Source organism: Triturus cristatus, chromosome 4_1 (assembly GCF_964204655.1).
Source record: "Triturus cristatus chromosome 4_1, aTriCri1.1, whole genome shotgun sequence".
NCBI classification, from domain to species: Eukaryota; Metazoa; Chordata; class Amphibia; order Caudata; family Salamandridae; genus Triturus; species Triturus cristatus.
In genome coordinates this window covers 1,131,057,977-1,131,074,129 of record NC_140585.1, presented here as the reverse complement: position 1 = coordinate 1,131,074,129, position 16,153 = coordinate 1,131,057,977, and positions in this window count along the sequence as shown.

Here is a 16,153-nt window from a genome sequence, read left to right as displayed (position 1 = left end):
CCAGTGGTTGGAGATGTTTATCCAGGTATTTTTCTATCGGCTCGTGTATGGAATTGACAGTTGATACAATTGGTTTGAACTGAGGTTTTGTGGCGTGTTTGTGAATTTTTGGGATCATATAAATATATGGAACCGATGGATTGGTTTTAATGAGATTATTTTCATCCTCTTTTGTTATAGTGCCATTGCTCACAGCGTCATCAATGATTTTAGAAAGGATCTTAAGAAATTCCATTGTGGGATCAAAGGACAGTGGCATGTAAGTGTTGGTATCTTGAACACGTTCATTGACATTCTTCTCATAGAACTCAGTGTCCATGATGACCATAGCACCGCCCTTATCCGCCTGGCGGATAGTAACCTCTGGTTTAGATGCAATTTGTGCTGCAGCTTGTCGCTCCTTTTGTGATATGTTCGACACTTTAGATTGCGTCTGCTTGAAGATCTTCCGTAATTCCTTTTGGGTTACTGTCTCAAAGGCGTCCAATACTTTATGGCTTACTGGAGCCATAAATTTCCTTTTGTTTTGTAAGCCTAATAAGGTGTTCTCTTTTGAGCGTTGATTTGTTTCCACGACGGTGGTAAAGAAATGTTTTAACCTGAGTGAACTCATAAACTTGTACAAACTGACTTCAGCTTCTAAAATGTTCGAACAGTAAGTTGGTACAAATGAGGATCCTTTTTGTGAAGTGTTGATTTGGAAGTTGGTAAACTGATGTTTAGAGATGTTAATAACTCGAGTCTCTGACTTTCTGTGGCTTTCGCTACCAGTAGCGATTTGGTTTTTGGAGAATCTCCTCCTGCTCCATCGGCTGGACAGCATGGAAAAAGTCACAATAGTTCATCAGAACCTGATGGATTGTCTGGTGGGAGTAGCGCTGAGTGATTATATCAAAGGGGGAAACACCGGATACTAAGGTAAGTATCCCACATCGTTTATTTGAAATACATCTCTTATTGGCGAGTGAGATACCAAGAAACATTAATGTTCTCTTTTGTGAGGACTTAACCCAAGGTTACAATATTCGTTCGGCTGAAATGGATTGGCCACCTGATTTCATACTGGAGTGCCCAAACAGGGAAACAGTAATACTCCCTGCTTTTTCCTACCTCGTTCCAGACTCACTTAAACTCTCATACACCATGGCGTGGATGCAAGCCCTAGCTCTTGTGTTATACCGCAACCATGTGATGGTTCCCCTTATTATGAAACACCTTTGAGGACAACCCCACAACCTCAGAAACAATATCCAATTAATCATGAAGCTAAAAAACAAGTTAGGGAAATCCTCCAAAAACTTGAATGCCAAGGTGTAATAGAAAGTTTCACCTCATCAATGTAAGTAAGTAAGTAAGTAAGTAAGAATGAGCTTTATTCGATTTTTGTCACATAAAAATCATAAAAGCATACATATTCATTTATATACATATTACAAAATTTTTGATTTCCGTATTTCATTTACCATTTACTAAAAACATCATAAAAATTTCTATTTAAAATATTAAAAACAAAGCAATTTATACAGTACATTGATTGCTAGGAGCTATTGGGGCATTAAGTCATATTTATAGTACATAACATTAGTATTGGCCCTCCAATGTTTAGTGCATGTAAGCAGTGTTACAGGGACGCTCTATCATTACTAATCCGTGAGCTCCAAGTCGTGTTGTTTCCTACGTTTAATTATTTTCTTTAAGAAAGAGGCGACATTTATAGTTATACATTCGTTATCTAAAAATTGAAGGGCAATATAAGCTGGGCGACATTGTCGAAGCCCCCATATTTTTAAGATCGGTATTATCCATTTTCTCCTCAAATCGTTGTAAAATTTACAAAACAAAGTGACATGCATTGTTGATTGTGCAGATAAATTGTCACACGGGCAAGTAGATACATTTTTGGACCAATCATTGACTGTTGGGAAGGTAACCAATCATCAATGAATAATCCCTTGCTTTCCTTAATGAAATCTTATCATTCATATCATCTAGTATTAGACTATAGACACTTAAACACAGCTACTCGCACATTTGCAGTACAATATGCACACAGTGCCACACTAATGAACAACAGTGTGGAAGAAATACAAAATACTTGAATCTCAAATGGATTTTTTTGCCAAAATGTAGCACCAGGAAGAAGATATCTGACTGCATTCAGTGAGCTAGCCTCTCAGAGGCAATTCTGTTGATTGCCCCAGGGCCAAAAGAATAGCCTGTGGCTATTTTCAGCCACAGTAACAGAGCTACTACAAACTTTAGATGACCAGGTATTGTCCTATGTCAATGACATCTACTTGATGGATGATGACCGCATGAAACACTTGACAAGAGTGAAACGCATAATTTTAGTGTTTGCTGACATGGGTTACAAATGTAATTATAAAAAAGGCCTTTTTTCTGGGATACAAGCTGTCAAGTGAAGGCAAATGCCTTGCGACATACTTCTTAGAGAAGTGTGCGTTACTTCAGCCTCCAGCTACGTTGAAGAGACTCCAATGCATATTGGGATTTTAGAATTTTGACACACCCTCCATTCCAGATTATGCAGAATGGGCAAAAAACATTTTATGACTTCATACAGCCAGATCTTTCAAGTACACATTAAACACAGGAACACACAAATATCTTATTTTCCATACAAGCTGACATGATACCTTCAAAAAAACACGGGGACATGCTGGTGCACCAACGTTACGTTTAATGAAGGTGACAGTACGGATTGCATATAAATTGCATTTATACACTAATGCTGAAATGCATTTTGCACCTACAGAAAACATTCTGACCGCAGTACAAACTGTTGTGTTGAGAGAGTGAGCCCTGGCTCAGCATCATTGTCGTTACTCCAGTGCAGACCTTAGAGGCCGGCACCAGAGCAAGCATTCCAAAAAGCTAAGTATTACATCTGCGATGGATACAATGGGATAACTTGCTCACCAAAACAGATGTAGACTACAAGTTTGACTCTACAGTACAAACACATGCCGTTTTGCAGAACGAACAAGAATATCCTCTGCCTAATGAAATAATGCCTCTAGAAAGCTATGATTGTGTCATATACACTGATGGTTCTGCCCAGCATGCTTTTGGGACAACGCACCAATACTCAGCAGCGTGCACATAGGTAAAAGAGCGCATGCATGACAGAGGATTCCATCCTGAGAAAATCTACACGCAATCACTTGGTGACTGTACAGCACAGCTGACAGAACTGAAGGCTCTAATTCTGGCACTAGAGAATACAGATCCATGATTCCCCACACTCATTGTTTGCAACTTGTATTATTGTGTCCAGTCTTATAATGAATATCTGCATTATTGAAGCCAGAATGGATTCAGAGACTCAAAGGGTTGCACAATCAACCACAAGATGCTTTGGGAACAGGCAGCACGTTGCAGGGAATTCCATTGCTGAAGAAGCCACAAAAACAACAGATTGCACTGCTGCAATCGCTGCAATTATTTGTTCAAGTACGAGGATAGGCAGAGACATCATGGTGACTGTCAATGTTGCTCGTAACAACACCCATTTGCCGAAACGCTTTCCACTCAAGTACTCCAACAAGTTAGATGCACAAAATATTCCAGATGCTCACATTCCTGGAGTGGAGGATAGAGTAATACCAAACACTGATCACAGGATGGGTTTAACACTAGCTGCATGTGAGGGTCTGGCCTCTGCGCATGCAGGGGTGGCTGCTACAATTTAATTATTACAGCAACACTAGTAGTGGCTAGGTCTTTACAAACAGACAAAGGACTTCGTCCTTAAATGTGACATCTGCCAGCAGATGAAGGCTTCCACCGTAGCACGCCCACCACAGACACCTCAACTGATTTCAAACAAGCCTCTGGCTTGTATTTATTTGGACCATTGTTGTCATCAAATGGGGCTTATAAGTACAACTTCATAGCAGTGGATTCATTCTCTCGATTTCTACAGGTATGGCCACAGCGATCGGCTGATGCCCGAACTGTGATAAACGATCCACGAGTCTTTATTGGGACATACGCAGTAGGCACATTACATTCCAACCGGGGTCTGCTGTTTCACTTCAGGGCTTACAAAGAGGCCATGAAAAGTTTGGGTGTGACCCTGCATTTCTCCTCTCCATGCCATCCTGAGGAAAATGTGGTCATGGATAGGAAAAACCGTGACTTAAAGCAGTCTTTAACAGCAAGAGGATTAAGCTCAGGTTTCAGTTGGGTACGTCACATACATGAGGGCCAGGGGGCACTCAATAACCAGCCTAGAAAATTCCTAGGTGGGCAGACTCCCTATGAAGTCCTGTTCGGGTTAAAGATGTAGGTCCCAGATCTCACAATCCCAGCACAATGTTTGACATCACTGAATGTTTGACTGTTTTACAGGAACTGAATGACTTCCGAGACAGACAAAGCAACATGTAAGTAAAACGCACCACCATAGGAGAAGGGAAGGAAGTACCGACAAGGCCAGACTGGATCCTAAGGTTAGGGATCTGGGCAGGGAGATTATTGTGTACAAGAAATAATTTGGTCCTTCCTACAGAGCCTGTACCTGTCCTGGCTTTTGAAAGTACCAGAACTGTACTTCTTCTGCCTCTTGCCAGTCGCAAAGACAAAGGATTTGTCTCTATTGATCTGATCATGCCACACTATGTGGCCGACAGTAAGCCACATGGGCTCCTGAGTAGCTACCTGCCTGCTCTTGCTACCATAGAGGATGTTTAGATGGAAGCTTTAATAACTAATGAAGCATACTCTCTCCAATGAGAGACAACAATCAACAGCATCGAAGTTTGCCTTCTGCCTGTTGTTACAACTACCACAACTGTACTGTGAACTAGTACAGAAACAAAGATTTCAATTTGGAAACCTAAAAAGAACACGGTCTACGTAACTGTATCACAGATCGAGTCAACTCCCAGTTCTACAAAACCTGCTGAGCTGCCAAAAATCGATCAAACTCCCTTTGGCTACTTTATTGATTTTGACTTCTCTTCAGATTCGTCTGATCCTCTGTCACCTCTACCATTCAAGCAGAAAATGTGTATCTTCTATCTATGGCTAGAAAGGACATGCTTTGTTACTCCATTGTTACACCTTTGGATCACAACTGTGTTACTTTTCCTGTTCCTCTGGATTGGTTTGATGACAGTGTTTTTCTTGTTGCTAATTGGACACTATACCCCGAACGCTCTGCAGTACAACTGGTGAACTTGGTTCTTAAATCACATTTGTCATCAGACCCTGAACGAAGAGACCTTTCCCTGGTAAACATTTCAGCTGATCCAGTTCCTGATTGGACTGTTTAGGATCGGGTATCATACAATGTATATGGCCCCACTAATCTTTTACAAATTCATTATTTATTTAAAATATCATTGAATGGTGTAATACCTCTATTACTGTTTCTGATGATTGGGACATTGATACAGTGCATGAAATGCTATAAGATCTAGAGCATTCTACTGGGGTTTCTTCAGATGAAGTGTATGAAGGAACGTCTAATTATGCTAAAAAGTTTTGTTTTCAACATTACGGTCATCATTTTCTGCAAAATGCAAGTATTCCATGTGCTCATTACAATTACACACAATGGGAACATCGCTCTACACCACCACAGGATAGTTCAAAAACATTTGCACAGATGTTTGCTTATTTTTCTGGGTATGATACATCCTTTAGGCTTGCATCATCACCTGCAAAGAAAAATGTGCTAAAAGACACCAAGCTGATACACTAGTCTTCTTTTCTTTCCCAGCTGTCTGTACAAGGTTTCAGCTTTTGGAAGGGCACTGTAGATGTCAAATCAATATGGGGGACAAAAAAATGGCAGGTTCAGGGAACTGAGGCTTTTTTAGAGCATGCATAATACCACAACAAATGATCTTCCTGAACAAAACTGCGCAACAAACGTCATGTCTTGGATTAGCTAAGATCAATGCTTTCAACACACCATGCATTACCACATTCGCACTCTTTGAAAACTGGTGACAGTTTACAAACTACAGTGAGGATACATTGGAGTATGGGTAGGAGGTAAACTCAGTTCTGTGGGCAGAGTTTTTCCACTCTGTGCTCTGCATGAATTGAGTAGTTCGGCAAAAGCTCTGCCAACCCGCCAGCAGAGTGGAGTTTACCGGTGCGCTCACATTAGTCTCAGCAATCCCACTGTGGGGGATTTACTTGTGCCAACAATAGGGGTTCTTAGCCCCCAACGACCCTCATCAGCCAAGGAGACTTTATCCCCCAACCATAGTGTGCTGGGAAGCCCCTTTGCAGAAAGATTGAGAAAGGGGTGGAAGGCTTCCGATGGCGTCCCAGCAATCCCACTGTGGGGGACTTGCTTTTGGCTACAATAGGGGTTCTTGGCCCCATGACACTCAGAGCCAAGGGAACGTCATCTCCCAAGCAGTAGAGTACTGGGAGACTCCTTTGCAAAGTGGCTGAGAAAGGGGGCGAGGCCTCTGACAATGTCTCTGCAATCCCACTGTGGGGGACTTACTTGTGGCAACAATAGAGGTTCTTGGCCCGAAAGACCCTCCGCAGCCATGGGGACTTCATTAGGGGTGGGCAAGCAAAACTCTGCCAGCTGACAGGGCTCTGCGAAATTTGGCTGAGATTTTCGGCAACTCCACGGAATTTTGCTGAGTGAAACTACCCGAGCTCCGCCCAGCCCTATATTAGACACCAGACTATGTATTTGGCACATACAATTCATCACACCCCAATTAGAAGGGATGCTTAGTTTGCTCACTGGACACGAATGGGGGTGGCAACCTATAGTATTGGGAAGTTGTGCATTGATTGGCTAAAGACGTAAACACTGTTTGAGGTGAAACAACACTTGTAACTTTTATTTGATGACCTGGAACTCAGGGACTTTTTTATTAGGTCCCAGGAACCTATATAAAACAAAATGCTTCTTGTATGCAATATACAATGAAATATGGAAGGTTTCTCAGCAGGAAGGCGCTGAAAGACTGGGTGAAATTGACAGGCTGTCAGCTTCTTACTCGCGTTTCTGAAAGAATGCCATGCAAGTATCAGAGGTCCCAACTTGCCCCGGTCACTGATATACCCAACAGAGTCAAAGCAACAACAGTAAACCCTGGGAAGAAGGGCAAACAGGGATGAAAAAGAATATGTCCCACGTCGTACACCACTCATAGACAGGACCAGGCAACAAGGAGAAACCCCTGACTACAAAGAGATAGAGTGCGTAAGTATAAAGTAATATATAACAAATAAATACTAATATAGAGGAACATATGCAGTTATCAAGTACTTAAATATTCCCTTCTTCCGCTAAACGATAACAGAGTGGTTCACGTGGTGTTATAGCCTCTGTCTGCAGAAAGGGAAGGAAGAATATCAATAAAGTACACCAACATGTAGAGAACAGAATTCAGGAAGGTGAGCACTTTAACACCCACCTAAGACTACTAGTGACCTTTAGAATCAGGTATTATGATGAGGACTTAGGCTCCTTCCTATCTGGTAATAATAATAGAAAAACACGCTCAGTTCTTGAGCATTAAATAAATCCTCCTTAGAGTCAGGAAGAAATAACAGAGAATTTCTTATGTCTTTCAGGAATGCTCTGGTTCAGTCAAAGAAAAAAAAACAAACGGAAGAAAAGCAAATCTCCAGGGATCAGGTTCCCAACAGATAGGTATATTGCACTTTAAATAGGATAAACTCATGTGCAGCACTAAAGCGCTGTTACCGTCTTGCTGATTGAAGGCTGTTTCTCTATTTGTGGCAGGAAAGGCAGGGATTCAGCGCGCAGGAGCAGTCAGAGAGGAACACTTAAGAACACCCGTGGTACTCGAGAAACGCCTGGGGCCGCAAGGAAAAGACTCGATGAGACAAAGAGCAGATACGCCAACCCCGGCCGCAAACAAGAAGAACAGCAGGTGAGTGACCCGGAGGTGAGGCACGATCCCGAACACTAGAGCACGCAGCATTTCAGTGCGAGATCGGAGGAGTTTTATACTCCTCTACCGGCACCCGCGATTCATCGTGGTGGGACCGGCATTCATGACACAGGGCCAATTTAGAAAATGCTCTAACATTATTTGACAAAAGTATGACCATCTTATCCTTTAGAATATACTCTTTGGGGAACATAGTGTCATCGGCAATAGACATTATACAACAAGATGTGTCCTCATTACAACATAAGCAGCCACAGCTTAGGTCTATTCTACTACTGGGCTGGACACTACAAATACTACATTCAGGCCACGTACCATGGTGTCATATCAAGGCCACAAGTCCGTTTTCTCCTCACCACATTACAAAACAACAAATACGTGTGGCAAGAAAAGATGCACGGTAAACTATATTACAAATAGAAAAACTAGAAGTTACCTTTACACTTGCTAATACACCATCCTCAGATTGGATAATCCATGGATACATCACACTGCTGATTTTGACATTTTATTTTCATTACTGTCTACAATATCGCCAAGTGGGTAGATATGAAGTGTTGGGGGAAGGGTTTGTACAGAAGTATTGGGAACTACTTTTCATATTTTGATGTAGAAATAGGGAAAATTATGATTTTTACAGTGGTTCAGACTGCGAGAATACTTAAAGTGGATCCTTAGTGTCCTAGGATGTTTTGCTTCACTGGCCTGTACTGCTTCCGTAGCAAACTTATCTTGCTACGTGAAAGGTTACCCAGCGGATTTGATACATTCAACTTTCAGATTGCTCTCTAATGGGTTTTACCTGATGCTGAATAGTCAAGACTGCTGTGGAATGAAGCCAGGGGTTGCCTCTATGGTGACGGTTTCTACCATTGTCAATTGTTGCACACAAGTACTTTTTCCACCTGCCCGTACTGTTACGGAGGCAATGCTTTGACCAACAGCAAATCTTACCAATGTGCACTTTGATGCCCTGAGCAAACTGAACAGTCAAAATACAGTTGTTCACAGGGAACTCATTTACACCCAAAAATTACAATTTTAGCAAGGAATTAATGTCTTGCATGATTTAAACAAAATTAGCATACAGTCAATATGTTTTACATTTGTTATAAATAAGTAAACTTCCTTGATTATAGGGAACACATATGACTCAGGAGAAAACAGCCCCACACAAAACAGTTTTTATGCTACACCCACTTCAGCCAAAGTGAGCGTATTTTCTTTGCAATTACATTCAAGGAAAATAGACTATTCGACTTCTGCTGTGTATTGACACTATTTACAAAATGATATAAGAACGTGACTTATGTGACCCCAATGGAGTGACCATAACCAAAACAGTGAAAATAGCTGCAGTGACAATATTAAAAACAGGGGGTTGGTTATTGGAGCGAGAAGGATGTCCTTTGGATATCAAATTGAATCATTTGTTCTAGAGTATGTTTCTAGTATTCTGGGGCTATCCTTTACTCAATTGTCACTGATGTTTCAAACTCTTTTGGTACGGGGTCTCTTCAGGACTGGGATTCTGGAGTCCTAGGCACGATAAAAATGCCAGAGGCGTAATTAAATTCAATCGTCTGTTAACAATTTGGTAAAGATCCCATTTGAGAAGGCATGGAATGTCCAAAGTAGCCACCATGGCTACGGTAATTCCCTAAGCATTAAGAATAGCAGGGAGCATAAATTGATTCAATCTTCTAAAAACAGTTTGGTAAAGCACCCAATTTATGTGGATGTTGAAGGACCAGGGTATCCTCTGTAGCGACAGTCTATTCCTAGTTAAAGACCTGGATAGTGGCAGCTGGTGCCGTAAACAGTGTCACACATTTCAGCCTCGAGGGAATAAACCAATTAACGCACACTAGGAAATGCGGTTGATGCGGTATCTAATATCCGCAGAAGGAGGTTCGGATGACCCGTACACAACCAGGACGATGCTGAGCAAACTGAAGGCCTTATTATTTCAGAAAGATGTGGCCCTAACATCTGCAAGGGAAATATTTAATCTTCAGGTTGCAAGGTCCTCTTCAGAGCCACTGTCGCTACTCTGCACTAACTTCCCACTACATTTTGGAGAGCTGGTGCACTGCATTTTTAACATGTCTGATACGACGGGAATAGTGCACTTTTTAAAAATATAGGCTCTCGGTTGGTTAACAACTTCCAGATGTTTTGGGAGTCATTCCATCTTTTATACACTCCATGCTCTGAAGCATTTTAGAGGTCTTCCGCTGGTCCTGCTCCGGATTGTCAGGCTGTGATTTTAATTAGGGGTGGGTGGAGTTCACAGAAAAAGTCAGCCAAATTTCATGTAGTTCTGCATGTGGGTGTAGTATTGCTCGGCCACTGCTACTCACCCAGTGCTAGGTTTTCTTTTCTTCCACGCCGCTGTGCCCACCCCACCCTCTATATCCACCAATGCTGCTGTATATGCAGGCCTCCGTCACTCACCGTTTGATCCAATCAGATCAAAGAAATGAGGAGGCTCGTTGGCACTGATTGCTTTACTGCGTGCATGAAAGAAGAGAAAGGCAGATACTTAAGAGCCAATTAGAGAATACTCATTGTCCTTCAGTTACAATCAGTGTCTGTTTGCACAAAAGTAGAAGCCATATTGAAATGCTACTACTTTTACAAAAGGCAAAGTAATGTGAAAGAAAACATTGACAAATACAGTACTTTTTTTATTTTTTTATTTTTTACAGTTTAGAATCTTTTTGAGCACATCTCCTGTTAAAAAACGTTATTTCACAAATCTCTTTTTGCCAATAAATATCTGCAATTCGATCAAAGTCCCTGTGCCAGCAGCCGGCACACATTCCAAAGCAGCACTGCACAGGTCGCCTAAGCTGCTTTCTCTGGTGACCGAGTATTCACTCAGCAATGCCACATGTGACACAACGGCATGCTGAACTTTTCACCAGCACGTAGTGTGTCATCTGAGTTACACCGAGTGCCTTGCAGCACCACGTTTCGGCTACACAACACGGGCGCAGTGGAATTACACACCCCTTCTACGGGCACTCTATCCGGAGCGCCAACAAACTTAGTGCCAATATCGGCAACCGTTATCACAGCACACATCAGTACATAATCATAATAAAACACACGACACTGAATGTAAGTGGAGAAATATTGCTGCAGGTTTATTAGCATAATAAATATGCAAACACGGTGGGTTATCTTACGGGCGATCCCAGGGCAGGCCAGCCCCATGCCGCCTGCCTGTCTGATAAGCCTAGAGTCACCATGGCAACGCCAATTGGTGTATACCAAATGTTGGGAGGGTCCCCCCCTCCCATCCGTGGACCTCCAGTCCACATGCTTCACACGCCCCCCCGTGATGGGTGGGCGGAGCATACATGGCAGCCCCCGGTTGCTCAGACCCACAACCGCCTGTCGGTTAGCGGGGCGCCGTAGGTCTTCCAGTGGACACGCTAAAGATCCCTGGGTATCCTGGCTTAGCACCACACGGTGCTGCTGCATGCTATACCCCTTGGTATGTGCAGACCCTGGATCGCCCTGTAACTCCTCCTGCAACACAAAGTGAAAATTGTTAGAAAAACCTGCCCCCCCCTTTGTCCCTCCGGATGCCGGGTAAGCGGATGGGCGGGCAAGGCGAACGAGCGGACAAGAGGGCGAGGAGGGGGCGGGGACAGAATATGTACCCCCCTTTGCTCCTCCCCGCCGGAAGCAGCTACCTGTCTGGGGTCTCCCTTGGTCAAACCCAGGGACACGACCTCCCACCCCTGTGCCTTCCTGTGGCACTAAGGCGGCCGCCCTCAAAGGGGCGGGCCGCTGCGCAACCCCCCCCCGGGCAGCCTTACATAGTGCCAATATCGGCAACCGTTATCACAGCACACATCAGTACATAATCATAATAAAACACACGACACTGAATGTAAGTGGAGAAATATTGCTGCAGGTTTATTAGCATAATAAATATGCAAACACGGTGGGTTATCTCACGGGCGATCCCAGGGCAGGCCAGCCCCATGCCGCCTGCCCGTCTGATAAGCCTAGAGTCACCATGGCAACGCCAATTGGTGTATACCAAATGTTGGGAGGGTCCCCCCCTCCCATCCGTGGACCTCCAGTCCACATGCTTCACACGCCCCCCCGTGATGGGTGGGCGGAGCATACATGGCAGCCCCCGGTTGCTCAGACCCACAACCGCCTGTCGGTTAGCGGGGCGCCGTAGGTCTTCCAGTGGACACGCTAAAGATCCCTGGGTATCCTGGCTTAGCACCACACGGTGCTGCTGCATGCTATACCCCTTGGTATGTGCAGACCCTGGATCGCCCTGTAACTCCTCCACAGCCTTGGGAGTGGCCACCGTCACTACCAGGGCCCCCCACCCAAGACCCCTATTATTAGCAACCCGCAGCTGTCAGTGCTTCCCCTAGATCCAGTAAAAACAACTCCATGCCTAAATCCGAGAGGTGAACCCCATCGCCTTTCAGACATCCCGTTGATTTGGCATGCAGAAGGCCATGCCTGATGAAACCAAAGCCTCTTTGCTCAGTGAACTTGCGCATAGCGCTGTTAACTTTTCTTCTAGATACCTCGATGGCGTCGCCTGAGCGAGCACCATGCCAAATCGCGCGTGGTGTCATCTCAGACCACCACAGTTCGCACGGCCCCAACAACACGCTCAACTTACAGAAAGTATCCCTCATGTCTTGTAGTAGAGCTCTCCTTCCTAGTGATGTGAGGTCATTCCCCCCCAGGTGAACCATCAAGAGGTTGGGCGGGAGCCACCCTCCCCGGAGTCTCTGCTTCACTTTCCGTAACAGGTCGCACCAGCGCAAGCCTGGGAAACCCAACCACGTGATGTCCGTGTTGGCAAAGCCATTCTGCCACTCTCTTGCCGCCGCCCAATGTGCCAGTCTTGCAATAATTGAGTGACCAATTACCCACACCTTCATACCTAATAAAGAGAAAATTGGTTTTGAGTATATGTTTATTAAGCGAAAAACATCTGCAAAATCAGCACATCTACAGTCAAGGTATACGTCAATCAGGAAACCAGCGAAAGGGGGGGGAGGCCTAATAAGATTGTAGGTCCCGACTAGACAGCCCAACCAATGTGACCCACTGCCCCCCCCGGCCACCCCTAGGGCCGGATGTACAGCTTGAAGCAATGCGATTGCCAGCGCCCCACCATCATGATACCTTCTGCGGGCATTCCTGCCAGGAACGCTGTGGTGGCCGCACCTATGCGGAACGAGTGGCTGCTGAATATTTTGTCCCTAACCTCCTGGCCAGACAGCCTAAGGCAGGCCTTGAGGATGTGGTCCACTTGAAATCTAGTGACCGGGAGGCCATCCTGATGCACCAGCAGGTAACCCGCCCCCCGCGGGCGAAGCAGCAGGTAGGTTCTGACCCAAGCTACCGGGCAATATCTCTCATCCCCCAAGCCATGTAGCACAAATACCCTGCCTCGCCCTAGCTGGTCAGTTTTGGACTGTCTAATGACTATTTTCAAGCACCCCGGCTCTAGCTCTACGTCCTTTACGTTCAGAGCCACCCCCGAGGAGTCAGATTTTGAGCGGGCCACTAGTTCCCCGATCCTGAAGGCACCAAAGAAGGCTAGGGAAAAACAGGCCGAGAACAGTGTAGCTTCGTACCCTGAGTGGGTGGCCCTATCCATACAGTCCAACATTCCTTGTAACAGTGAGAAACTAATGGGGGACCTGGGATCAGGGGATCGCGGAACCAATTTGGCCCACCCTCGCAAGGCTGCCTTGATCACAAAAGCCTTGGTGGGATCAGCCTGACCCCTCAGTCTGGCGTGGTGGCTGATGGCAGCGAGGTGACCCGTTATCCAGGAATGAGTTTTGCCCTCCCCTCTGGCCCACAGCAAGAATTGTTGGACTCTAAGTTCCAGGGCCACCTGATCCTCCTCCCAGCCCCCTGTAATTGCACAAAAAAGAGTGACACAGCTCCCGTAGCGCTTCGCAGTTCTGGGGGCTAGGACCGTTCTCCCAGCTCCCTCATCCGTGGTCCCACTTCAGCAGCCGCCACAAGTGCGGCGGGAAAGGGGTCCCCTCTTGACGTGCGCTCGGCCAGGCCTCCCGGAAGCAGTGCCACTGGAAACGAGACAAAGAGTCAGCGGCAACATTAGAAATCCCTTGAATGTGCCTGGCCCTGCACTCTACGTTGTTAAATAGGCAGGCCCTGACAAGCTCTCGCAGTAGACACAGGACTAGGGGGCAGCTGGCAGACTGGGAGTTGATGGCCTGCACCACCGCCAGGTTGTCTGACCAGAAAAGCACCCGTTTGGCGGACAGAGCCCTGGGCCAGAGATGAAAAGCAACCACAATTGGGAAGAGTTCCAGGACGGTGATCTTGGACGTGACCTTTTTCTTGTGCCAGGCGTTAGGCCACCTCTCTGCACACCACTCCTTGTCCAAAATCACTCCGAACCCTTCCCGGCCAGACGCATCAGAAAAGAGGGCCAGCTCCCGGCTGTTGGCCCAGGGGTCGCGCCAGATGACAGCCCCATTAAAGTTGACTAGGAAGTCTGCCCACATGATTAGGTCTTCACGCATCCCCTTGTTCAATTTAACCATGTGGTGCTTCCTGCTCACCGAGGCCGTAGCTCTAGCTATCCTTCGCGCAAATGCCCTGCCCGCGGGGATGACTCTGGCAGCAAAGTTTAGCTTCCCCAGAAGGCTCTGAATGGCAGCCAAGGAAACCTTCTCCCTCCCTACCACTTGGCTAATCTGATCTCTCAGGTCCCGCACCTTGTCGGCTGGCAGCCTGGCCTCCCCCGCCACTGTGTCCAGCTCAATACCTAAGAAAGAGAGAACCTGAGCCGGGCCCTCCGTTTTCTTAGGGGCTAAGGGAACGCCAAGGTGATGCATCAGAACCTGAAAATCAACAAGGGCTGCCCTACATTCCTGAGTGCCATCCCTCCCGATGAATAGGAAGTCATCTAAGTAATGGGAAACCCCAGAAACGCTGTAGGTGTGCTGGAAAGCCCATTGAAGGAAAGAGCTGAAGGCCTCGAAGAAGGCACAGGAAACCGCGCACCCCATGGGCATGCACTTGTCAAAGTAGTACATGCCGTCCACCTTGAAACCCAGCAGGTGTTGGCTGCTGGGGTGCACTGGTAGTAACCGAAAGGCCGACTCAATGTCGGCCTTCGCTAACCAAGCTCCTTTGCCAGCCCTCCTTACCAGGTCAAGTGCGACATCCAATGTACAATAAGACACCGAGCATGCCCCCTCCTGGAGGCCGTGGTTTACTGAGCTCCCTTCTGGGTAAGACAAGTGGTGAATCAGTCTGAAAGACCCTGGTTCTTTTTTAGGGACCAAGCCAAGGGGGGAGACTACAAAGTTGTCTAACGGGGGCTCCCTGAAAGGACCCGCCACCCGTCCCAGCCTCAGTTCCTTCTGAACTTTTTCCTTTAAGACCTGTGGGAGGACCCTAGCAGATCTGAGGTTCTCCGCATCGCGGCCGGACAGGGGACCTACATAAGGGATGGTGAAGCCCAGCGAGAAGCCTTCAAGCAGGAGCGCACTGTCAGCGGAGAGGGGGTACAGTCTGAGTAACTCTAGCATGCGGTCCAGAATGACAGGGGAAGGACCCTTGCAGGCCATGGGCGCAGGAGCGCAGGCGACTAGATCGGTGGGAGAGTGGTGGAGGGATGAGGCCGCAGCTGGGGAAAGGAGTGGGGGCGACTCAAGCAGATGGTTTGGAGGAGTCAGCAGGCTTCTTGTCCTGTTTGGTTTGGCACGAGGAAGCGGGGTGACGCCCCCCGCACTTGCTGCATGAGTGCTGGAAACGGCACTTGACCACCCAAGAGCAAGCGCCGGCATTGAAAAGGTTGCAAGTCCCAGGCGAGACCCGCTTGGCCCCCCCTCCCCTGCCACCTCCTCTACGCCCCCCCCGAAAGGACTGCCTCGCGTGCTTAACATTGAAATGGGAGCTCCCTGGCTGTCCGCCCCCTCCTCCTGACCCTTTGGGAAGCGAGGCAGGACTCTGGGATCCCCGAGACCCCATGTGGTCCATCCACAGCTGTACCTCTTTCTGGTCCCATTCCATCTCTGGGCAAATGGCCATCTTCTTTCTGAACTCCATGTCATAATTGAGCCACCCTTCCCAGCCCCACTTCTGCGCCTCTGTGTGAATTAGCCTCTGGTACAGTACTAAGGCCTGGCCCTGTTCAGGAAATTTTTCAAGTATAACCGATTGAAGAATGGAAAAGGCGG